Source organism: Passer montanus, unplaced genomic scaffold (genome assembly GCF_014805655.1).
Source record: "Passer montanus isolate IOZ18808 unplaced genomic scaffold, ASM1480565v1 scaffold95, whole genome shotgun sequence".
NCBI lineage: Eukaryota > Metazoa > Chordata > Aves > Passeriformes > Passeridae > Passer > Passer montanus.
Window position 1 is genome coordinate 1,331,561 of NW_024374923.1, and position 25,119 is coordinate 1,356,679.

Below are 25,119 nucleotides of genomic sequence, written 5' to 3' on the forward strand. Positions count from 1 at the left end.
AGACTCAGATTCAGTTACCTGTATTTTGATCAAAATTAACTTATTGGAGCTGGAATTTTCAACAATGAATTATTTACTCAGGGTAGTGATTTTCTTTTAAGTCCTTTAAAGGAGTAATTCACTCATTTCCAAAAACAAATTAGCAGAAAATATGCATTTCTTTCATGTATATATAATGTTTATAAGTATTTAATTGAAGCTGTGCTTTGCGGTAGTGTTTTCAAGTTGGGCAGCCTAGAAAACCTGCATAAACTTGGTCAAGTCCTGAGTGGCTTATTTTATTTACATAATTGCATAAGAGATTTTTTGGCATTGTGTAGGTGGTCTACAGCAGTCTCTTCACTGACATATTCCATCTCAGAGCTTCCAAGACAAGCAGAACTTTTTGTGTTTGTATACACAGGCTTTCTACAGGAACAGCATTGTGAAGGCTTAGGAGCAGAAATCAGTGATGCTGCTGATGCACAGAAGTGGAATTTGAGTTTTATGACTGGATGGAGAACACAGCAAAGAATTAAGACATGGTTGAAGTGAAAGGAAAGTTTGAGAGTAGCAGAAGTAGAAGGATTTATGATCACTAAAGCATATTCTACTCAACTTCAAACTCAATCCTATGCTCACTGCCTTCCCATGACTTCATAGTTATAAAAAGGTATTAAATCTTTAATCAGAGTAAGATGTAATGATTTCCTTTTTCTCATACAGCGTTTGTAAACAAAATGGATTGTTTTCACTTAGTGGACCAAGCTCCTGGAAAAAAAACAAACCAAACCAAACCCCTGTATAAATGGCTTTGTTTAACCAAAAAGGTGTGTAGAAAAGGAGACAGAAAGGAAACCTGAGTTCAATGACAAAGGCAGCTGGATGCAGCCCTGAGTCTTCTCCTTGCCTTCATCTCACCATCTTTCTGTGATTTGGGCAAACTCCTTAACACAGATTTTTCACAAGCAGCAATAGTTTTCTGAGTTCTGACTCACAAGAAATTCTCCCTTTTAGTGGCTTTGCATATCTGCCCCTAGGATGGGATGCTTCATGCTCCCCAAGCAAATATTTCTGGTTGCTATAGTCAGTTAGCTCAGATGCTGGCTCAGGTTTCTCCAGGGAAGATGTTACAGCGTGAAGAAAAATATATCCTTCAAGAGCTCAGTTCAAAATGGCTGCAATTCCTCACAGCTGCACCAGAACACATTGGGGGCTAAAGTGAACACAGACAATCCTAGAGAATCCTAAACAATCACTTAAAACAAAAAAATAAAAATTTATCCCTAAGTATCGCATATTGGGCCCAAAATATTTAGGTTCTTCCAATGTTTTTTGTATTTGTAGAGTGAAATTCCTCTTTTCTTATCCTTTCCCATCCTTTTGAGAAAAATTAACTAACCCATGATCAAGAAGAAAATGGGTAATATACTGGTAAGTGGCATATATATACACATATGTGTGTGTGTGTGTGTGTGTGTGTGTATTCTAGTCAGTTCAAAATCACATTTCTTGTGCCCATGTAAGTAATTACTATAAGATAGTGTAGCTAAGGCTGTAGATCTTTTTTTAGTCAATAAAAATTGTTGAAAATTAAACAAAATGAGGGAAACAAAGCTGTAAGCAGTGAGGCAGTATATGTGAACTCCAGTGTGATGGCTTTGGCCATCACCAGGATCTAGTGTTGGTCACTGCAGGACAGGTTTACCCCTGGAATCCCCAGGCTGAGAACAGGCACCAGTGTAATCCCAGATGAGCTCCCAGTGCCACCCTCCTCTCGCCTTCTCTGCTGCCCAGCCTCTCCACTGCATGTGGCAGCCCGGAGTACAACTAATCATAATTCCAGCACTAATCAAACCTCAGGAAGTGAAGCAACAATTGACCTATTCACCCTTGCAAGAAGCAGCATAAAGAAAAACTCTAGGAGCTACACCACTGCCAAAGTACACTGTCAGGGAAATAAGCTGCATTTGTTTTTCTGACAAAGGTTACAGTTCTTTGTAGAGTACAGAGCCACTGTGACTCACATTGTTGTGTTCTTATAAGCACACTGCACACCATTGTTCTAACAGGTATGCCTCTTCTGCCTTTATTATTTTCATGGCATTCAGCCTGAGGTTAATTTGACATTCAGCCTGAGGCAACTCGACTGTGTGGCCTATACTAACAGATATCATTCATTGTTTTTGAGCAAGTGTGCTCATGTTGATAGCTTTTCCTTTTACAAGTAGGTTGGCGGCACTAACCAGCTGCAGCTTTCAGAAGTCAGGCACACAGATTCCCATAGAGAATTCCTTAGTTCTGGAAGGGCAGGTAAGGCCTTCTTCCCTTACAAGAAAACAGACAGCAATTTTGTCACTTGCCAGAAAATGTGCAGGCCCCACTGGTGGAGATGCCATAATTCTTAATTAGCCAATGCAGCATCAAAAGAGGCTGCAGAGTTCATACCCAACTTTCCATCATGTTGCTTATCAACCAAAAAAGAACCAATGTTAATAGTATGTTAACAACATATTAACAGTTAAAATTAGTTTTAAGATATGTGAAGTAAACCTTGTCACTCTTGTTATTCTTTTACCAAAAATGGGTCTTCTACTATATATGTTTTTCACAAGATTTTTAGCTCAACACCTGCATTGTCCAATTTGTATCTTCACAAACACAGTCCATGGCAGATGGTGACATTACATAGTCAATGAGATCAGGTTCTTTCTCCAGCAGAGACAATAAACTTTCCCACACTGTCCTTATTTATAGCTTAAACTCTAGGGAAGAAAATTACCAACACTTGACATTCACTGCCTTCTGGAAGACACTGCAGCCATGGAAAGGTGCAGTGGGAATCATTCCTGACTAGCAGTTTAGAATATGATGGTCCATCTACTCAAAAATAAATTGCAGCCAGTAAATATTCTTCTCTTTAATTTTTACTTACAGAAAGACATCCTGATATATTTGATAAATTTTAGTCATGAGTGGGTTGGATTAGCAACTTCGGTATAAGACTTTTTAAACTACTACAGAGTGCAACACTTTTGGTCTACATATATCTTTATAAAAGTCTTTTAAAAGCAATTCCTCAATGGGCAAAAAAGCCCCATCCACCATTTTTTTTGTGAAGATTATATAAGTATTGACATTAGAGTCAATTGGTAAACCATTAAATTGTTCAGTTGTAATGTGTAGCTGCTGTATCAACAATGTCTGAAGGATCATCCTATGCTGCCACTAAGGACCTACCTCATCTGTTGCGGCATGAAATTCTGTATGATAATTTGTAATGATGCAAGTATCTGGTAACCTGCTTATAATAACTTATCAGCAGAGACAACAGCTTAATTATATAGTGCATCTCCTGATGGCTTCCAAATATTTCTGCCATTCCTCACTAATTTCTAAGGGAAACAATAAGTAAATAAATAGGAATCAGTTTCCTTATTTTACAGTATTCCATTGGTTTATGAATGGAAGACAGAAAGCTTTTATTAGCTGCCAAGGAGACTGTATTCTTTGTGCTCTCATCATGATATAAAAATTTAGCCCTAGCCACCCATAAATCCTGATGGATGATGGAGAACAGGACCCATTTAACTGACCCAAGTCAGTTAAAGGATGTGGAGGAAATCCTAGACCAGACTTCTCAGAGGGTTGTACAGACTATTATCTCAAAGGTGACACTCAGCCCTGGTCAAGTGGAATCTCTGTTCACACTGATAAAGTACAGGCAGCTGGGATGAAATGCCCTTCTCTTCTGGTCCTACCTTCAGGCTCATTCTGAGCACAGGATCACAGGACCCATCTTGGGAACAGCACTGGACCAGCAACAGCACAGGAGTTTCCAGTGTGCAGGAACTTTCTCTGGCACAGAGGCAGTGAGAAGGTAAATCAGTATGGGATCAATGATATAAAAGCAGAATTTCTTTCCTCTGTGAATGAATAATCTGTGTAGGTATCAGGGGCCTCCAACATGGTTCTGTCCCTTTAAACATTGGCTCAAAAAGGAGTTCTGACGTGCATTCCCATAGGGAACCATTAATAGTGCTTTCCACTAGAGTTTGCTCTTTGCAGAGACAAACTCTATCACCTTGTTTGTTAATATGTCTGTATTCATTCTTGGAATGAATTTCTGTCCTATAAAAACCTGTAAAATGGGAATCAGACACTTCAGCTGAGTGAGAAAATGTCTTTAAATTTGGGAACTGCTATAGAAAATGAGATTTTGCTTCATAAACATTTCTCTGAGAAATCGGAGATAATAAATAACAGAGTAGGGATTTCCTCCACCCATTTTGAAGCAATTATTTTTAAAATACTTTTCAAAATTAGAAAAATTTTAGCATGCATGGAGAGGAAATGGATGTGTTTAGGATGTTCTGGTTTTGCCTAGCACTATAATTTGGTGTAGAGAATTGGGAATGTATTACAATAAGGAGAATAGGCAGTGAATTACAGTCCTGTAGTTAAAATAACCTTTAAAATCACTATCTTTCATTATGAGTGTTTCAGTGCACAGAAAAGTCTCAAAGAAAAAAAAACAACAAAAACCACAAACCAAAAAAACCCCAGGAATGCATGAGTATTCAGTCTCCTGAGTTTTAGTTCCTAGTGATGGCACACTAGAAATAGAGAGTATAGCAATAAGACTGAGTCATGTAAAAAAGCAGGAGGAATAGATGTTAGTTGTGCAGACTAAGGAGTTTGTTCCAAAAACTGTGTATGCGCTGCTGTGCTTCCCTGATCCCTGCAAGCAGCAGCACTGTGGTGGCCTGCAAAGCAGTGACCCACTCTGGGTCACAAACCACACTGTTTAGATAGCGTGGAACGTCTCACAGCCAGCTGTTCCAGGCTGCCTTTCTCCCTGCTGTGCTGGCTGCACAAGCACAGAAAAGGGAAATGTTCTTCTAGCAGAACCCTGAACTGACAGTAGGAGGTTTGTGTCAAATATATCACTATCCGTGGCGTGAAAGATACTGGAAGCTGAGGATAAACTTTTCACTCATAAGAAAAAATCTAACATTATATTATCCGTACTTCCCAACTATTCCACATTGTACCTCTGTCCCCTGTGACCCTTCTCCATTTTCAGTGAACTTTTAGGCAGCCTTAGAATGGATCTTGTAGGATCATATTTACAGGAAAATGGACATGTACTAAATGAACCAGCCTAACCTTCTGGAACTAAAGAACAAGGTCATCTTTATGGATAAAAAAGCTGATGTTGCAAGAAGAGAGAAGAAACAGAAAAGTTGCTGACAGACAAAGGGGTGCCAACCCGAGTAAAATTACGCTTACAGCATCTACCAACTAGATTAAGAAAGAGATGCGTGCTTGCCTCGTGGACAAAGCAGAGATACCAATCAAGAGATGCATGGACAAAGCAGAGATACCAGTTAAACAATGTGTGACTGTGTAGACCAAGATAAGAAGTAAATATAAACAATGTTTAGAAGCACAATAAACGGCTTTTGCTTGATTCACATTGGTTGTTCAGGGTCATTTTTTCTTCTCAGGATCTGACCATAATCATTTTTCCTAGAGAATTCAAACATTCATAATGACAGCAAGACATAAAGCATTCGTAATTACATCATAGAATTGTTTAAGTTGGAAAAGACCTTTAAGATCATTGAGTCCAGACATTAACCTGAGTACCACACCTACGTGTCCTTTAAAGATCTTCAGTGTTGGTAACTCTACCCCTTCCCTGGACAGCCTGTTCCAATGCTTGAGCACTCTAGGTGAAGAAACTTTTTGTATTATTCAATCTGACCCTTCCCTGGCACAACTTGGGGCTATTTCATTGGGGAAAAAAGATCAATCTCCACCTGGCTACAACCTCATTTCAGGGACTTATAGAGAGAGAGATTGTGTTAAGCTTAAGCCTCCATTTCTCCTGGCTAAACACCTCCAGCTCCCTCAGCTGCTCTTCACAGGAACTCATTTCAGGGACTTGTAGAGAGAGACAGTGTTAAGCTCAAGCCTCCATTTCTCCAGGCTAAACACCTCCAGCTCCCTCAGCTGCTCCACACAGGACTTGTGCTCCAGACTCTTCCCCAGCTCCATGCCCTTCTCTGGACATGCTGCAGCACCTCAATGTCTTTTTTGCAGTGAGGGGCCCAGAACTGTACACAGCACTCGAGGTATGGCTTCACCAGTGCTGAGTACAATTCCTGACCTGGTCCTGCTGGCCACGCTAATTCCTGTTACAACCCAGGATGCTATTGGCCTTCTTGGCCACCTGGGCACAGCTAGCTCATGCTCAGCTGCTGTCAACCAGCAGCCCTAGGTCCTTTTCCACCAGGCAGCTTTCCAGCCACTCTGCCCCAAGTCTGCAGTGTTGCATTAGGTTCTTTTCCACCAGGCAGCTTTCCAGCCACGCTGCCCCAAGTCTGCAGTGTTGCATGGGATTGAACTTCTGCACCTGGCCTGGTTGAAACTCAGTTGTCCTTGGTTCCTTGATCCAGCCTGTCCAGATCTCTGCAGAGCCTTCCTAGTCTCCTGGAGGTCAGCACTCCCATCCAACTTGTCATCTGCAAAGGGACTGAGGGTGTACTTGACACCTTTATCCAGATCATTGGTAAGATGCTGAACAGGGCTGGCCCCAGCACTGAGCCCTGGAGAGCACCACTGGTGACTGGCTGCCAGTTGTGTTTAATTCCATTCACCACCATCCTGGGCTTGGGTAACCAGCCAGTTTTTCACCCAGCAAAGAGTACACCAGTTCAACCCATGACTATCCAGTTTCTTCAGAAGACTGTTGTGGAGGGGAATCAGATAAGACAAGCAGGACTTACCTTATGCCCTTCTTTGCTGACTGGGCCTGACCCTCTGGTAGCCCTGTACTTACTACCAGATAGCACTCAAGATGATCTGCTCCATGACCTTCCCCAGCAGCACAGTCAGGCTGACAGGTCTGGTCCCATTGCTGATGTACTCACAGAAATTTTATTTGTGTGTCTTTTAGGGCAGTAGCCAGATAAAGCTGCAATTGGGCTTTGGCCCTCCTAATTTTCTTCCTGCTTAAGCTCCTGTTTGCTCATGTTGTGTGTGTTGGTGTAATGACACTTCAGCTGAGCTGCTGATTCCACCGCCTCCTTGGGGAGAGAAGCTCTAATTCTTACATGACCATTCTCAGGTGCTTGCATGGTTTCTAAAACATCACTGACCTTTGTGCCTTTTTTGCCATATGGCTCTCCATCTCCTACCTTCAGTGGTGAACAGAAGGAACTCGCTAGCACATAGTCACTCAAAAACTGGTGGGCTACCTTCAAGTTTGCCTCTAGTGAGCCTGGTTTTACCACTTTTCCCATTTTAGTTTAAAGTTGTTTTGATAAGTCCTGCTAATTTCTGCACAAAGATCCTTTTCCTCCTTTGGGACAGGTGTACCCCATCCATTGCCAGAAGGTCTAGTGTTAAGTAGACAAAATCATGATCAAAATCCCTGAATTCTATGGATGACACCAAGCTTGAAGCCAAGTATTGGTCTGCTGGATTGTACCATTCCTTCCCTGCAACAGGATGGATAGAGGACAGTGACAGTTGTGCTCCCGATCCCTTTACAATCATCCCAAGGCCCTGGAGTCCCTTACTTGCCCTTGAATTTCCTGTTGCAACTTCATCACTGCCTACCTGAAGAAACAGAAAACGGATAATAACCTGAGGGTTGTGCCACAGGGTTACACTTTCACTTTACATCTTTAACCTAGGCCCCAGGAAGGATGCAGACTTCCTGAAGAAGTCTGCCTGGTCTGCATATGGATCTTTCTGTTCTCTTCAGAAAGGATCTTCTATGACATCAATCTGCCTTTTTTTCTTTTTATGTAAGTAATTTTGACAGGGGGCACAGGCTGAATTAGCTTTAGTGACACCTCCAAGCCAGACTGGACCACCCTCCTCATTCCATTCCAGTTGCAGAGCCTCTCACCTCATGTGCCAGGTCACCTGGGGCAATGGGGCAGTAACACAGGAGACGTGCAGCAGCCTGTCAACATTCCTCCATCTCTTAAGTCACTGTGCTTTGCCAGGCAGAGAACCAGGAATCCCCTGTGTCATGCAGGGCTTGTCTGGGGATGCAATTCCAGCAGTTTGTCCCTCTCACACCCCCAGATATCCCATTCCCAGAGGGCTAGCCCCTGTACCAGGGATTGCCACTGCTGCCCTCTGGTGCAGAGCAGGGCACAGCTATAAAGTCATACTCTGGGCTTCAAACAGCCCACTAGGCTCCCAAATTTATCACCTCTATTGAGCTAGTCAATATCTGTTTTAGCTAGTTAATAGCTGTTTGTTTAGACTATTTTAATCTACAGTTATCTTCTTCCAAGACAAAATAACCTGCGGTATGTTTCCATTTAACTGGTACATGCCAAATTAATTTGTAACTGTAAATAAATTAAACACCCTGAGAGATAAAGGAAGCACTTCACTATGTACTATTTGGAGAGTATAGCCAAACATGCTGTGATAACTATCATCAGGAGTTTTCTCCACAGTATAAGACTCTCTTAAAAGTAAGTTGCCTAAAAATATCTTCTTTATGCAGAAGGAATTGCAAGATAGTTGTTGTGCACAGGAAGGAGAATTTCCTATTAGACTTATACAGATATAATTTTGCAGGTTGTGACAATACAATCTGTGACAAGTTTCTGTTCCCCACATCTTTCCCTCTTTTCCAACCTATATGAATCTATTATTCTATGACTACGTAGAAAGCTGTTTTTAACAAGACTCACCAGTGCATATGTTTACTCTTGTTGACTACTGACTAAAATCTCTCTATAACGCTGCTATCATCTACAGAAACTCTGTCACTGTTTTCAGTAAGATTCCACTGTCTGCAGATTTTCTGTTCTCTGCCTGCATTTAATGCCCTTTCAGCTGTTTACACTAAGGAGTAAATAACTTTTCTCCCAAATTTTTGCCTCTCTCTTTGCTATATTAAACCAGGCTCAGAGCAGTAGCTTTGTTTTCTCCTCATTTTTGCTGAGTGAATTTGTTAGTAAACAATGACAAATTTTCAAGGGCTAGCACCAGTTTTCTCTATTTGCTGATTTCTCTAAGAAAGCAGAAACAGACAAACAGGTACCAAGTGCAAGGTTAAATACAGTACTTAAACTATGTCCTTCATAAGAAATCTTATTAGACAGTTTTTAAAAGCATTTAATAATTTGAAACTAAGCTCTAAGTTCCCTCATCTTTCCAAGGAAGAAAAAAGAAAACAAGAGGATGTCAAAAGTTGTGAAATACTCACAAATCCTGGAGTGCTGAGCAGCAAGTCGACACGACACAGAAGTTAGGATAAAGTTTGCACAAGTGACAGCGCAAACGCTCCACCCCCTCCTCCATTCTGTTTTACTTTCAGTTGTTACATAAATAAATTTGTATCTAATAAGGTAAAAGTTATTCTCACCACAAAGGGCAGACCGCAGGGATTTCCTGCTGCCATTTCCTAGCAACTTTCAAACCTGGGGGAAAAAACCCTAAACAAAACAGCACAGGAAGAGCTGCAGGGAAATACATAAGCCTACAATTTAGAAGGCAGGCAAGTGAGTGCCGAACACGAAAGGCAGCTGCTGATTGCTATCTGAAGCACGGACCTTCCTGGACATTCCGGCTTATCGTTCCCTAAAGGGAAGAAGGCTTATGGTTTGCGCCCTTTTTGCTGCACTTTGTAGCTTAAGTGTAACCTTCTGACCAGGGCTGGGCAGAGCTGCCTGCCTTGGAAGCAGGCACTGTAGCTTTGTGCTGTGACTCCTCCTCTTTCCAACGAGAACAGTGTTTTTTTTTACTGGTGTGGCTGCCTTAGGAGTGAAAATGCAGCAGCCTTCCAGGACAACACCAAGAAGCCATGGAAGAAGATTATGAGGACAGAGAAGAGCTTCTCCAAAAGGCTTCTTCATCTGGCTTGCTGTGGAACAACAGGGCAGGGAGGTGGCATAGGCCAGCAGAAGAGTATCCTTAGAATGGAGCTGAAAAGAATAATCTGCAAATTGCATTGAAATCCAGAGCTGTGGATTTTTAGCTGTAAAGAAAAGTGGAGGTTTAGGGTCTATAATAATCACTGGGAATGGCAGCTGTACACCTAAAGTCCTGCCTTGATACCTCATCATAAAAAAGCTTTTGTTCCTTAAGATAAACTTGAATGTCTTGAAGATGAAGCTTAGCAGCTCCCCAGGAGTACTGTCAGGTTTCCAGGACCCATCCTATGTAAGGTTCATGCATTCAAGAGGCAACAGTGAAAACTGTTCTTGATCTCTGTGCAGTCTCTTTGATATCCTTGGCTGTGCTGTTCTGGGTGCTAGTTGTTATTCTGTGTATGTCACACTGAGAGGTGCTAAAAATATTCTGCAGCTAAATGACAGGGTTTTAGAAATTACTGACTGCTTACTGAAGAAGAGATGAGTTTCTGGAGCTGGGTATTTCCTTCTTGTTTCTCAGAGAAATAATATTTTTTTCAGGAACACTACTTATAAAACAATATCAGTTAGTTCACTGTGCTGGCATATTCTATTACAGAAAGATTACAAAAATCTATTTATGAATGTAAACAAGACTTCTGTATCTTCAACAGCTGTCATACAAGTGAGAGAAACAGGACCTGGGACTGAATGTTTCCAGAGAGTAGTTACAGGCAGCTACATAAAAAATGCATTGTGTGGGGCAGCTCACTGCCATTTCTTAGCACCCTGGTGTCCTGTGGTCCAACATTTGGGTCCAGCATCCATTCTGCAGAGCAGGAATTGGAATGAAATGCCAACAAATTAATTACTTCCTGCATGGGTTCAGACTTGCCATCACTGCTACTGCAAAGAACAAAAAAAAAAAAAAAAAAGCCAAACTCACAGTTTTGTTCTTGTCAGGGACTCTTGACTCTCTCACACAATACCTTATCTGTGCCCCCAGAAAGGCAGCTACTTGTGCTCCTGGTACTTTGCCTCAGTGCAGGCTGTGAATGTCAGTTTTTAAGCAGGTGGTCAGACATGAGAGATGAAATCTGCTTCACCTGGCAGCTGTTAGAAACCCGGGCAGGATTTGAAAGCGAAAAATAAAAACACAGACTTTCCATGGCTAGTGACAGATTATGAAAAGAAGTACCAGCATTGCAGGAAAAGCATCAGCTTGGGTAAATATTTAAACCAAAGGAACATATCCATTTATTAATTATCTTGTGATAAGAGCACTTATTTTCAGACAAGTGTGGTCATAAATACCTGTTTCTTCAGTTCACTCCAGCTCAAAGAGTGAGAGTAAATGATATCAAATATTCATGTGATTACATGTGTGTACTTGGACTTGGATCCAAAGGTGTCTCATATTTTCCACTGTTTAAATCTGAAAGAAACAAAATAATGTATAGCTATTTCTAATTTATGGAAGTTTAATTTATAGTGGACACAGGCTGTTTGACAAGAAACTGGCAACTATTCTCACTAAGGAAGCAACTAAATTATAACTTAGTGTTTTAACTACAGTGGCAAAGAATGTGAATGCAAACAGTAAAGTGAAAACAGATGCATGCCTGTCATTTTGGAACTAAAGCAGGAAAACTGAAAACTCACACATGACCATCTTGGTTTGAAGCAACATTACCTAAATGTTTTGTGCAACAGTGTGACTCTCATCAACAAATTTGTGGTTTCTCTCTTCCTAAAAGTCTGCCCATATTCTCATGGAATTCCTTTGGAATTGGTGTTAGTTCTGTTGCTGAGCACCAGAAGAGGAAGTATTGCTACAGCAGCAGGAGTGAAGAAATGGGAGGGAGAAAGGCTCTTCCAGAGCTGTCTGTGTGAACGGGTGGGTTTACAAAAACCAATAGTTCTAGCAAAAACACCCCGTAGGATGGCCCCAGCTGACTCAGCCCAAATCCAACTTCCTTTGCTGAATTTCTAAATGCTTAAAGAGGGGAATGCACTATGCTCTTCTTACCTACTGTCTTAGGATCAGTCATTTTAATAAGAGGTCTGGAAATGAAGACTTCACTGGTAAGTTCTCAGCTCTATGATAAGCCATAACGCTCTATAATGATTTTAATTTTGGAATTCTTTAAATGATTTCCAAAACTTTTAGCAAACCTGAACCCAAATATACAGGCACATGTAGAAGATAATTGCAATTTAAAATTTATCTCTTCCAAAGTACTTTTTTTTTTTGTTATAATATTCCTGCTGTCTTTGAATTTTTGCTCCAGGGCTGGACTATTGCACCATCAATTATCAACCCTATGAATTTCTGCATAGGAAAATGAAGGAACTGTTGTTTTCTTCCTTTAGTTGACAGGTTGGATATAAAGAGCTGATAAGGATGTACAATTTTGGCTCCCTCCACCACTGCCAGTGTGGCAGCCAGAGGAGGTAGTTCCAGGGGAAACAGCCTTCTGCCTCTGAAAAGTCACATCCCAGTAATCCCAGCAGCCTTCACCATTACTCCATGGTGGTTTAGCAAAGGTGAGCCTTGACTCTAGAGATAGAGGCCAGGAGCAGAGTGCCTTACTACTGAGAAGGACAGGACAGAGGGGAGCTTGTATGATGAGGGCCTCACATCAATCTGTCTTTTAGATAAGGTAGTAAGGTGCATTTCTGGAAATTATCGTGTTCATACACATAACTGAATTAGGTATCTGTTCTGCACCAGTGCTGCAACCACACATACCAATATTCAGGACTGAAATAGTTCTGTGGAGCAGTAACTCCTGTAATAGAACATGTAATGTACTAAACATGTTACTAGGTGGGAAGGTGTACCCTCTGAAAATCTAGGCAACTTCTGTTTCATGGCTGGTACAGGACTATAATCTGTCTTTTTCATACTAAATTGTAATGTTTCCTAAATTATAGACTCTTCAGATTGCTTATTAAAAACTGGCATTGCAAAACTGGTATTTAATTTCTAGGCACATCTGGAGAGACATTGTTATTACGCCTTTCAGAATCATGCACAATATTTCTGTCATGTTATAATTTATCAACTACTGCCACTAAGAATGAGCTATTCCTATTTGAAGAGGCAGGGTTTCCAAGCAAAACCAGGTCAGTTGCTAAGTCAGCAAAAGCAAAACAAAGGGAAAGGCATTTAATGCATAAAATGTGTAGAAATATGTTTTGAATCTGTGAAAAAATTAACACATAGAAATGTGCAGCTCTTAGCTGGAGTTGTTTTAGGAGCATATAATCTTAAGTGCCACATGAGCAAGTACTACTCTATTCAGACAAAATATTTGCAGTATTTCAGCCTACAAGTTTTCTCAAGAAAGTTGCTCTTCAAATTGTATTATAGGAAAATTCTACATACAAAATAATTATTTTTAAAAATTATTTAAGTTCATTATAAATAAAAAAACTGCCTAACATCCCAAAAGAAATCCCTTCACTATAGATGTTCTCTCAAATTATAGTTATGTTATTTCTCTCTGCGTTAATCAGACTTGAGTGGAGCAGCCAGACCAAAAAGCTCCTGCAGTTCACATTCTCTGATTCAGGGAGCTACATGCCAAATCCACAAAACCACTGGTGACTCTAATCCTTCCACTCCATGATAGTTCCTACAGGAACAGAACTCAAGTGCTTCTTTGAAATTAGGTGCTGTGCTAGTTGGCCTCAGATGACTGGTCACCTTCTGCACTGGCTAGCTGGAGCCCACAGCAGTGCCCTGGGGAAGCAGGCACATTTCCCTGTGAGGTTGCTCATGCTGAACAGAGTAATGCTTAAATTAGTCGAGTAGCAGGGCTGGCAAAAACCTTTGAGGGTTTAAACGCCCTTGGCTGCACTGGTACTGCCTTCAACCAGGACCTTTAGCTCAAAATCCTCCCCTGAAAGCAGTACCTTTATGCAGTATAAATCACAACATCCAAAACATGTATCAGTCTTTTTTTTATTTTTCTAGACAAGCATTTTCTAAGTGTTTCTCTACTGAAATTCCAGAACAGTGAGTTGAAGAGTCAAAATTTTACATTATAGTAATCTGATTGATTCTCTTGGGAGGGGAGGGTGGATTCCTTTCCTCTCAGCCAAAAAATTTTCCCAAAATCTCTCAGTCTCAGTCCATGTAGACACCCTTTCTGAGGTTAGCAGCCTGCTTTGTGGTTCACTTCACCATTTGTAGTCAAAGCTTTAAGGAACACAGGAAAATTTGATCCTAAATTTCATGAGGATGTAAATAAATCCTACTAGAAAGAATAACATGAGAGACATTAATAAACTGGAGCGATAAAAGAGGAATGCAACTGAGTAATGATGTACATTCCATCAAGATAATTTCCCTTTTTTTCTTCTTTAATATTGAAGTAAAATAACTGTGACATTTGTATCAAATTTCTCGTCTTATGCTTTATGCTGTAATACAACTGTCTCTTCAATGATCAGAGCTTTTGTGACAGAAGTATAAAACCCTTTGTGAAAACTAATTTCTGTATAAACAGAGAAGACAAGATATTTAGCTACCACGTACATAGAACGTATTCTAAACACTAAAAATTTAAGAGACACTGCACAACACAGTGTGTTTAGCCAAAAGAAAGGCAAGGGATTTCTCCAACTAGTTTAAATTAGGAGTCATACCAAATTCAAAGTTTTCTTTAGTTTTGTCACATTGCTTTCATGTTCTAGGGAACATAAAGAGAATATATGAAAATATATTATGACACTTGTGGAATCTTGAACTCCCACTACACCCCACATTATCACTCCTTTACATAAAAAAAATCAGTGTGCTTTCTGTAGGTAATCTTAATACATGGCACACTATGTACAGAAAGAATGAATGCCCTGGGAGCTGGCAAAATTTTGGCTAGTTAATGAAAAGGTGGTGGTTTGAAATTTACCATCAACAATTGGTCATTTTTCATCGCAGACCTGGGCTTTACAGTAGTTTATTGTAGTTTATTACTGAGTAGTTTATTAGCAGTTTACAGTAGTTTATTACTCAGACCAGTGATGTTTCCCATCTGTTACTTCTTACCTCTCCCCAGAGCACCTGTTATTCAGGAGCAGCAGCTTCCTCTGAATGCTGTGCCTTTGCTTTTACTGGGGCCACAAGGGACACAGAAAGGTTCAACATGCATTGGAATGGAGATTCCCCGTTTTTAACCCTCCCTGCTCACTCTGATCTCTCCCACTCTCTGCCTCATGGCTCTCTGGCCTAGCTGACTAAAATTCATTGTAGGAAATCATGCAGTAGCAAGAAGCTGGAGAACTATACAGCACATTTCCAGTCCTCTCTGTTTCCCTGATGATTTATCTGTGTGTATTTCATGTATCCCAAAAACAGCCAAGTGTTTAGGGACAGGATTTCCAGTATGAGGCCATTGAACCCCACCTGTCCAGTGAGCAGCTTCCATGAACTGTCTCTATGAATGTCCAACACGGGGCTGGCTTGCAGGAGCAAACCGCGTTTCCTAATACTGATAGGTCTAGCTACCCCTGATTTATGACTTTATGTTCTTGTTACCCTTCAGTGGGCTTTGAAATCTGCTCCAGATTGTTCCAAATAGAGAAAAATCAAAGGCAAACTTCTCGGCTGTGTCCTAGCACAGAGTGTAATGAAGCAGCAGCCCTTTAAATTGCTGCAGCAACATTGGCTAAACTGGGCAAACACAGTAAGCCAAAACTTTTTGCCACTATGTTTGGATCAAAATTTGTGTGTATTAAAATAATAGATGAAAGATGCTCAACACATTGTTATAGTCTCTGCAAAGTTGAAAATGTGGGAGAAAAAAAAAAGCAGGTTTTTGTAAAAAAATTATTGAAGAGTTGAAACTCAAAACACCCATGGTTGCTTTGCCGATTTTTGTCTTGTGTACCTGTACAGTGCTTAGTCAAATATAACCAAAGAGCAATGTCCAGAAATATTTGAAATATAAAAAAACCCCATATATAATGAACTTTAATCAATAGAGGCAAAGATGTTTTTTCACTGGCAAAAAGTTGAGACTTAAGCACTATGAAAGAGCTAAAGCAACTGTACAGGACAGATAAGAATTCAAGCACTGATAGGTGAGCCTTAGGAAGGAGAGCAAATCAAGGAACTAAATCATGTCTAAACTCAGAGAAATACATTGCCTCAAAAATATTTCAGTTTGTGAGAGTGCAACTACACACAGTAATGCTAGTCTATAAATCCTGTGTAACGAAGATGGTAAATAGTGAACTTGCAAGATATGGATGGATGTTCAGTGTAGGCATGCTCCAGAAGAACAGTGGATGTAATGTCCCCTGAGAAATAAATAACAATAAAATCTGTCCAAAATCTCAGATATTAAGACTCTGGTATTTTTTGTCACTTCCCAGATACCTACATTACAGACAACACCTTGTCACTTTCTTGTTCTAAAAACAGGATTTCTCCTCAAGTGACTCCTACTCTTTACCAGAGAGCATCTATTTTTGTGCAGCTCCCATCGTAGCTAGTTTTCTACCTTTAAAAATGAATGTTGGGTGGCTTAGGGGAGGGATAGATTTTAATTCTTGCTGATATAACACTTTCTTGCAAACTCTTCCATGTATTTATACTGGTGTGGAGTCTGTGATTTCCAAGATTTACATTACATGGAGCTGGTCCATAAAATTGCATGTTTACTTGTTTCATTTCTGGGTGACTGTATGAAATCAGTTCTAGCCTACTCTTATACACCTCTCAGTAGAAACTTAGACTGAAGAATCAGATAAACACAGTCTTCTGGCATTCCAGAGGAGCAAGAGATCCATTTCATCTTTCTCAAGAGGGAATGACTAAGTCTTTGCACTGAATGTACGAAAAAGTAAACTGTAACTGATGATGTGCAAGTTCTTATTATCCTAACCTACAAGGGCTTGGAGGCCTTTTTCACTGCCAGTCACCCCTGTTAGCAAAAACTGTATTCAGCAACTTTAAATCAAATCCTTTGTGCTCTGGATGAAATAGGAAGTTTAGCTTAAAATGAGGGGTTTGGGCTAATTTGTACCTTTCTCAGGAGCAGGGTGAATATATGAAACTGGTGAATCTCTCAAGGATTCTTCAAGAATATAAATGGCCACTGTGTGATTCCTGAGGGACAGGTAGTGTAATTTGAGATTATAAAAGTACTAGACATATTAGTACATTTTACCTGATAATTTAAAAATAACTACTTCCCCACTTGAGAAAGAGAAAAGCTGTTTGTTTTTCTGGCCATCATTGTGATTTCGTGTTGTTTCTACATTCTAGCATTTATATGAAGTGTTCTTCAGTTGTGTGTATAATACAAATTGGAAGTTACCTTTGTTCAAATAGATCAAAAACTGAGTTGTAAAGGATTTTTGACTAGTCCATCCTTCTGCCCTAAAGTGTGAGCACACATGCCTAAACCATATCTAGTGGATATTTTGTTGATCTTCTCTTCAAAATGTCCAGTATGCTGAAAGAATTTCAGGAATTTGACATAATAGGACATGCAAGGAAGGTGCACAGCAAAGGGAGTATCCTGTGGAAAAAGCATGCAAATTTTTTTGATAGTATTTTGTGGTGTGCTTTTCCCTTCCAGAACACTTCATTTTTTCTGTTTAATACTGCCTGAGGTTTTGTGAGCAGAGATTTCATTTGAAAGCTGCCTCAAAAGTGAAACTGCTTGAACAATCCTGAATGACCTTCCCATTTTCCTTTCTTTCAATTACATGAGTTCTTCTCTGCACAGCACTCCTGAGTCCATCTGACGGGTGCACAGGTTGTGCCCCCTCATGCTGACTGATTTCTTGCTTGCTTATATTAATTTTATAGGACAGGATGTTGAAAATCTTACTGAAGTCAGGATGATGTGACAGCTACTGCTTCTCCTGTATAATTTGGACTTTTTATCCTGTCACAAAAGGAATAATTTGTCAGAATTCATCCATAATGAAATGTGTGGGCTTATGCCTCCTCCAATTTTCATTTTGTCCAAGCACTTCTTCTAGAAGGTTTCCAGGCTTGGGAGATTACCTATCTAGACTGGTGCACTCAGTCTTTCTGCCCCTGTATCTCGAAAGCAGTCATCCTGAGCCTACTTTTTATCAGCTTGGACCCCAACACATCCATCAGATCTTCAGGAAGGGAAGCCAACAGGAAGCCCCCACCAAGTAAAACCAAAGTCCTGCTATCCCAGGATGCAGCCTGACTGCCATCCACTGGCCAGGAGCAAATGAGGAGTGTGAGAGGAAAGCCAGAGCACAGGGACCCTTCCCCTTGTGTCCTCTGGAGGTGCCTCAGACAGCTTGTTTCTCTCAGGTAGCAAAAAAGCTTTGCAAGCTGTCATAGTCACATCAGATTTTAAACAGGAGTCCCCCTTTGTTCACAGTGCTATTTGCTCACTATTTGTCTTCTATGCTTCTCCTGCTAAAGAGAATTTACTTCTGACTTTTGGTGACATGATCTGTTCCCTGTAAAAAATAAAGTTAAACATTTTAATTGTATTACTGAAGATCCCAGTGATTTTCAGCCGTCTTGATAACTGAGATTTATATTGTTTTTAGAACAGTCATGAATCTAAAATTTTGGGTAACGCCCCTCTTTGCATCTCATGGTAAATGTAGTATGTCCCTTATACAATACTTCCAGAGGCACGGAAAGTACAACTCTTTCATCATACAAATTTTGGCCCTAACTTAGCGCACATGTGGTTCATGATTTCTACCCTAGGTGTATCATTGCTGCATTTTCAGAACCAACTGAACCTTTCTATGTAAATATTTGGACATTTGAGGCATTGGAATTTGAACACGGTGCAGGACATTGCATAACAGACAGGCTAATCTATTCCTAGAAACCACTACAAATAAGCCCCTACATTTCATTTACCCTCACGTCTTCAGTCACTTGTTCATCACTTCAATCACTGCTTTGTACATTATACATCTAGAAATATTTTGAACAGGGGCAAATTAAAAACTGTTGAATGACAATTTTGACAAGGGATTTGAAAAAGCAATAGGACAGCAGCTCCAGTGGAGCAATTTCATTGGTTAGCTCACTTACCAGCTACATCAGGAAGTTCTTTTCCACACACCCCACAGATCTCCTAAATTGTTTTCTCCCTGCTGTATTATATTCTAGCAGATATCTGGCAAGCTGAAGTCCCCTATGAGTGGGGCTCTTCCCAGCTGCTTGTAGAATATTCTGTGTGCCTCTTCACCCTGGCTGACTGGTGTATAACAGACTCCCACCATGACATTTGTCTTTCTGGCCTTTCCCCTGATCCTTACCCCTAAACACCCAACATCATCGTCACTTTCATTGAACTCTAGACAATAAAACCCCAACAGCTTCTTGCAGGGAGAAGCCCTAATTCTTATCCTCAGGCATTTCCATGAGTTTCTACCTCATCAATAATCCCTGTGGTTTTGCTGCTATGTGGATCTTCATCCTCTGCCCCTGCTGAGACAGCAGACTGAAGGACCTCACTAGCACATTGTCCCTCAAACATTGGTGGGCTGACACCAGGCTTATCTTATTTTTTTATTTACTTCTCTTGTATTGTTAAGTAATAACTACTTGCAGCTTCAGTAGATTATTTTTTAATTAGGCTTTCCAAAAATTCCATAGGTATGTTCTTGTAGCATCTGATCTCTTTTATGTCAGTTCAAGCTTTATCATTATCTTTTAATGTGCTTTTCAAACTGTAACCTGGGTGTTTACAGTGGAAAGTATCCCACAAAATATTTCAGAAGAGGTGAAAAAAATTCATTTTACTTTGCTACAATCTTTCACTATTACCATGTTTCCCAGAAAATTGCTGATCTTTAGGGATAAATGTAGATTTGAATCACGTGTCAAGTAAGGACAAATCAGCTGGTATAAATTGGTGTAGCCTGTTATTTGCTGCTCCATTATAATTACTTACCATTATGGAGAATTTAGAAATTTTCACTTTTAGGAAAACTATTTTCCTGTCTGAAACAAAACATTATATTACTTCTTTCTCTGTTTTTATAATGGGCCATATTGTTGCAACAAATAAACAGAAGGATTCTTGTTAGCATGCATGGATTAGATGTTTACAGGGAAGGGTAAGTTTTCTAAGGTAATTTTTCATTTGGAAAAAGTTCACTTGTTCATTGCTGTCATGTAGAAAGATGAAGGTACTTTTAGAGTGTGAATGTCAAGATTAAAGATCATAATTCAGTGGGTGAAAATATTAACACAGGCTTCTTGAAGAGGATTTATGGAAGATCTCCACATCTAGGAATCACAAGGACAGGAGAAAGTACTACCTTTAAAAGAACAGACTATTCCAGAAGGTAGATTAACAAGGTTAGCAGATAAGCACATGATATCTTAAAGTTTTGAAAATATTTGTGTTCCAAGAGTCACAACCTACTTAATTGGATTTATAGAGCCTTTGATTCTATTCTGTGGGAAATATGAAGTATGAAATAATAGAACATTCCAGTAAAATATATGAGCATTATTGCAAAAAGGAAGAGAGGTCAAAAGGACATGTTGAAAGGAAGTAGGAAAATAATATTTCCAAGTTGAAAAAGGGTAAATGTTGAGAGGAGCTTGGTGATTTAATCTTTCAGGATAATTCACTAAATTTTGTAAGTTTTTAGACAAGTTCCATTTCAGTAAAAGCATCTTAACTATTCTTAGGCCAGTGAAGACATAAAATGGATTTTTAGATAGGATGCTGGTTAGGATTTTTAGCTATTTAGATAGCTGCTTATTCTTCTCATCTTTTTATTTTTTCTCCCACCCACCTTAGAAGATAAGTAGATGAAGCAACTTGCTTCTTAACCTTTTGAATGAAAAATTAGTTTATAATGGCCATGGAAAATCTGCATCATAAATCAATTATTCTGTGATTTGTGAGCAAATCTTGGCTTTGTAAAGATTACTTTCTTCTGTGTAATTGAAGTTAGCACTGCAAATTCAAGTGTTAGGTGTGTTTTACATGTAAGTGAAAATTACTGTATAAAAGCTAGGAATTACTATTTATTTACTGTATGATATTCATAGTGAGCAGTATGTGAAATTATGTGGTAATGTCTCCTCTACATGAGCTGACCTTTATAATCTTCCCCTTCTCGACTAAATAAATGTTACAATTTAGTTTTCCCTTGCACACCTGTAAATGAAACCACTGTCAGATGGGGAATATTAATGAATACCAAACCAAAATAGTACATAGTTGATAAAAAATTGACAGATTGCTCAGCTTATGTCCATATGCTGAGGATTTTTTTTTTCCCTGCAGTAAATGGAGATTTATTTTACAGAATGTAGGCCTTCTTTTTTTCCCATCCTTTAGAGCCCAAAGGTTTATGTGGAGAACTTTTCACTATTAAATGTAAGCTACGGGATATTCAGTGTGGAGACAGATGAGCACACCAGCACTTGGAGAGACATCCCTTGATTGGGCTATGATAAGATCTTCCCAACCGTCCTGGACTGAGAAATCCTCCTGGTCATGGTGAGCTCCCAGCATGCTTTGGAACCCCATGTAGGTTTTTTGGGACTGATTGGTTTTTCCCCTTTTGTACCACCCCTGCTCTTCCCCATAAAACCCCCATTTCTGCCCTGTTCAGGGGGAAGCTGCCATCACTGGGGTCCTTTGCAGGGTGCTGGAATAAACGTCACCTCTGTGGAATAACCACACGGTGCTCCTGTCCCTGTCCCTGTGCTGGCCTGGGTACACCTGGCAAGGCAGAGCTGAAATCCCTGCTCAGAGCTGAAATCACTGCTCAGACCTGAAATCACTGCTCAGAGCAGAAATCAGTGCTAAGGGCTGAAATCACTGCTCAGAGATGAAATCCCTGCTCAGAGCTGAAATCCCTGCTCAGAGCTGAAGTGCCTGCTATGGCTGAGGTTACCCTGCAGCTGAAGGACTAAGACTCCTAGAAAGCTGTCTCTTGTGGGACCTCTCTCTGGGAAGGTTGTGGTGTCCAGGTCGAGCCATCAGACACCTGAACGGCTGTCCACAACAGTTCAGCAGCTAAAGTGTTTTGAAAAATAAAGATAAGAATTGTGAACTCTACTTTTTTATTACTGATTTTTCAAGTCAGTCAGCAGGGTGAAGAAAGTATAAATATTCCCTGTTTTACTGGTGGGTCCAGCAGACAGAAATCACCACTGTGTCTGTCCGTCTGCTGACTCATACCAGGCAAAGTTTCTGGCTGTGGAGCACTGACATAGTCCATTTTCCATCTCCCCTTGACCATTCCCACCATGCTTAAAAGCCAAGGGCTTAACACAGTCAAGAGGTGTGAAAACAGAACTTGCACAGGGCAATTCCCACCCAGTGACCCTTTGGAAGAACTCAATCTCTTGACATAATGCTGTGCTTGTTCCCAAGACAAACACTGCCATCAGTAGTGAGGCATCCTGTGATTTGAAAACCAGCATCACTGTGCCTGTGGATATCTGATAATATGCTTATAACCCCCATTCAGACAGAAATTTGCTTTGGCTGCCAGAAAACCAGCTGGACTTCAGCAACTGCTGCAGCTAAAAGCAGTGTGTAAATGTATTTTCTGGACTATACAGAAGGCACTCTCTCACAGACAGTGAAAACAATTTGCAGCTTAACAGAAACAGGATTGATTACTTCAAATAAAAACATGTCTTGTTTCTATCAATAGCATGATTAAGCTGTTGCTTTACTCAGGGGTTAAGATAGGAAGTCTGATAAAACAAGTAGTGTTTTTTTCCCTGCTGCTTTTGAGGAGCCTCAAGACTCAATAACAAAACATAGCTCTTTCAGTTATGAGCTCTGCTTTTGCTGCCAGTTTCAAGAAGATTCTCTAAGGCCATATTTCACACTAGCATGAATGTGGTTTTTTATAAGATTTCCATCAACAACCAAAAAGTGTGTTGTGTAAGTGTGAACATGTCATAACAACTTTCGTGTTAACCCATGTTAGAGCTTCTCCTCACAAAACAATTTAGAAGAACTTGGGCAGAGCAAAATAGTGATATGTATAAAGGAACAGTTTTAATATTTGTACTGTGTTGCCTTCATTTTGGAATAAAGCTACTTTAGGTGATGTCATTTCAACACCAACCTAACAGTAAAGGTATACCTTTCCCTTCCAAGGGATTACAGGTAAAAAATATCTATGCAACCAAGGATTTTCATCTTTTGATACTATGTCATTTGGTAACTGCTGAAATAATCCACTTCTTATCTTGCAAGATGCAGTCCCTTTGCAGGGTTCAATATGGTCAATTTTACTGGTGTAAAGAGTTTCATTCTGTCCATATAACTGAGCATGAGGCTTGGAACTTACTGGCTCTGTTAAGTACTGTGAAACAAGGATTACATAAAGAGTTGTATTTAAAGGATGTTAATTACTTCAATCTTGGCAAAAGAGTAGTAGATGAAAAATTTTCTTTGGTTCCCAATGGTTACTGTGAAGAAAAGAATCTTGGCTTCCGAGGAATTTTAGATCATCTTATTTAGGTCATCATATTTAGATCATCTCTTCTTACAAAATATCATTGTGCTTGTTCGTATATTATCTCCTCCAGATATTTTTAGTTTTCCACAAAATAGTTTTGGGATTAATTTGTTCAATGCACTTCATTTTGTTTGCATGCCCCAATTAAGGATGAAATATGTGTTTATCAAGATATTCTTATGTAGAGGCAAATGAAAGTTTCATGTGTGTATTCTATAGTTTCTTGCTTATGATACTGTTTTATATTCTAGTTTAGGAACCTGAATCTTCAGATTTGAGCACTCAAAATTCTTTTTTATGACAAAATTTGAACCTTCTTGACCTGTAAAAATGTTTATAAACAGAAGTTTGCAAGGTCTTCTAAGAAAATCAATCTGGTACAATTGCAGTAAAGAGCTTCTTATCACTTTCTCCCTTCCTTTTTTTACTCTCACATTTATTCTTGTCATTATTTTCTCATCTAGTAGTTGCTAGTTAGGTAAATTCTTTCTTTAAAATTCTGATTTTATGTTTTTATTTAGCATTTCACTCTTCCCCTCTCAGATTTCTTAAAAACTCCTGCAATTCTGGCATATGTGCCACTCTAACCCAAATCCAGGAATTTTGGTTGTTCTATGGCTTATTCTTGTATTCTTTCCAGGCCCTTATGTTTGCCCTTTCGCAGCCTCTGGGAAAATAACATTCACTTGTTTCAACACGCTAAGCCATTTAAGGTTATATTTGTCTGTCAGATAGCTCTTTTTGTTCTGTCCTTCATATTAACAAATTTCACAGGAGACAAACCCATCTTGCTGTGAACCTCTTGTAAAGTGTGTATACGAATAACAATGTTGCAGAAACTAACCAGAGGCAAAGATCTGTCACAAGTCTGCTTAATTACTCTCTTACTCACCAATGCTCTTTGCATTATTGAAAAGCCTATAAAATCAAAACACTGCCTTCTAGAGCCTGAGCTCCTGACTAAAAATAATAATAGCAGTTGTTAAGAATTAGACACAGGACAAGCAAATTTATGCCTAAGCCCGAACTTGCAAATGTGGTTTTAAAGTACAAAGAAATTGTGACACATTCTTCAGCAACAGAATAAAACCTAAACCATTCCCAGTGAGAAGAGCTTGCTATATCTAATACTTCTTCAACTATAATATCTTCTTGTTACACTATCAAAAGCTAGCAAGAATACCAGGATCCTTATAGCACTGCAAACACAGCCAAGATCTTTTGGACAAGAAATCTTAAACCACCATCAGGCTCTTCTGTAATTTGTTCACTTGGTCACCTTTTATGTTGTTTATTATAGTGGCCTCCTCACCAAGAGCCCTCATCATTCCTGCTCTGTCCTTGAGGTTTCACTGCCAGCTCTGAAACGGTGACAAACTGACGCACGAAGGACAGTCTCCTAGGTCTGAGCCAGCACTGATCCATCTGCTGTTTAGCAGCGGCTCATGGAAAAGGAGCCGGCCCAAATGCTCCCATTAAAAGTGAAAATAATTTCATTTATGCATAAAACCACATTAGCCTTATTTAGCAGGACCCTTGTTCCTCAGTGTGTGAGAAATGTGTATTTGTTCAGCAGTGCCTTGTTTTTAGCCTCAGGCCATAGGCTGCATGTAACCATTGGCCTTCTCCCAACTTTGATAATTGCCTTATCAAACAATGCTACTTCCATGAGCTCTATGCACAGTTTTAGCATGGCATAATTTCTGAAAACACGCATTTTATAGCTAATTTGTTATAATTATATCTTAATTTGGAGAAGAGGAGG

General features: G+C 39.7%; 1 protein-coding gene and 1 long non-coding RNA gene across 2 annotated transcripts in view; one reads left to right on the forward strand and one right to left on the reverse strand.

The window, feature by feature from the left end:
- The window catches only part of LOC120496076, a 33,978-nt gene extending 28,522 nt beyond the window's left edge, over window positions 1-5,456 (forward strand). The window contains exons 3-5 of the long non-coding RNA XR_005626205.1: window positions 404-809; window positions 1,327-1,413; window positions 3,747-5,456. This is a non-coding gene — a long non-coding RNA (uncharacterized LOC120496076). The remainder of the gene's footprint in view (window positions 1-403; window positions 810-1,326; window positions 1,414-3,746) is intronic.
- Window positions 1-25,119, reverse strand: part of SCOC (short coiled-coil protein) — a 702,416-nt gene that overhangs the window by 298,548 nt on the left and 378,749 nt on the right. The gene's annotated exons all lie outside the window — the stretch shown is intronic.